This window comes from Bombina bombina, chromosome 7, assembly GCF_027579735.1.
Source record: "Bombina bombina isolate aBomBom1 chromosome 7, aBomBom1.pri, whole genome shotgun sequence".
NCBI classification, from domain to species: domain Eukaryota; kingdom Metazoa; phylum Chordata; class Amphibia; order Anura; family Bombinatoridae; genus Bombina; species Bombina bombina.
Genome location: NC_069505.1, coordinates 452,362,489 through 452,363,837, shown reverse-complemented (window position 1 = coordinate 452,363,837; position 1,349 = coordinate 452,362,489). Strand labels below are relative to the sequence as shown.

Below are 1,349 nucleotides of genomic sequence, written 5' to 3'. Positions count from 1 at the left end.
GTAGACAAAGGCAAAGAATGACTGGGGAAGTGGGAGGGATACTTATAGCTTTGGCTGGGGTGTCTTTGCCTCCTCCTGGTGGCCAGGTGATGTAATTACCAACAGTAATTAATGAATTTGTTGACTCTGCCATTGGAAGGAAAAGAGCTATGTCCATGTCATCTATGAGTGGTGACTTTGAAAACTATTACATCTACTGTTTTGAGTTACCCCCTTTGGATTGGAGCTTGAGATTGGAGCATAGTGATGATCATGACAGTGACAATAAGAGCTTTGTCACAGCTAAATCAAGTCCTCCCTCTCCTGATTCTGCTGTCCCATCTGCTGAAGAACATGAAGAGCCTTCTATGTCTTCACCTCCTATAGGAGGATGGTGCTGATACACAGGAATCTGGCATGATACCTGAAGACCATCCAAATTTAGCTGGAGAAAATAAAAGAACAGCAGATGGCGCTCTTTTTGGAACTGCATTAGGGGACTTTTTTGCTGCTGCAGTATTAAATTGTTTGTCAAACGTGGGTCTTTCTAATATTTTTTCTGTGACTTCAGATTAGACATTTAATAGGTGTTGACCTTTCTACTAGTTAGGACCTTTTTTTTTTTTATATATACCAAATATGACCTTTTTATCGGATGTGGCCTTTTTTTTACCAGATATAAGTTTTGTTTTACCGGGTAAGACATTTTTTTTATCAGATGTGACATTTTTACCGGATGTGTCCTTTTGTTATACAATGTTTCTATAATAAAGTTTTCATCTGATTATTAAAAAAAATCTCCCTGTGTATATTTTCTCATTAATGACTTATTTTACCAGATATAAGTTTTGTTTTACCGGGTAAGACATTTTTTTATCAGATGTGACATTTTTACCGGATGTGTCCTTTTGTTATACAATGTTTCTATAATAAAGTTTTCATCTGATTATTAAAAAAAATCTCCCTGTGTATATTTTCTCATTAATTACTTATTTTACCAGATATAAGTTTTGTTTTACCGGGTAAGACATTTTTTTATCAGATGTGACATTTTTACCGGATGTGTCCTTTTGTTATACAATGTTTCTATAATAAAGTTTTCATCTGATTATTAAAAAAAATCTCCCTGTGTATATTTTCTCATTAATGACTTATTTCTCATGAAATTCCAACTATTTTAGTGTACTACTTATTTCCTTCTGAATATGAGGAGAGTTCACGGCTTCATTCCTTACTTTTGGGAAATACAGAACCTGGCCACCAGGAGGAGGCAAAGATACCCCAGCCAACGGCTTAAATACCTCCCCCACTTCCCTCATGTCACAGGAGGTTGGCAGAGAAGTGTCAGAAGATTCTGAGTAGTTCCTTAT

The 1,349-nt window shown here is 36.0% G+C and overlaps 1 long non-coding RNA gene across 1 annotated transcript in view; it reads left to right on the top strand.

The window, feature by feature from the left end:
* LOC128666698 (uncharacterized) overlaps positions 1-776 on the top strand; it is a 47,343-nt gene extending 46,567 nt beyond the window's left edge. The window contains exon 2 of the long non-coding RNA XR_008403262.1: positions 1-776. This exon is cut by the window's left edge and continues 719 nt beyond it. This is a non-coding gene — a long non-coding RNA (uncharacterized LOC128666698).
* Positions 777-1,349: the final 573 nt, after the last annotated feature.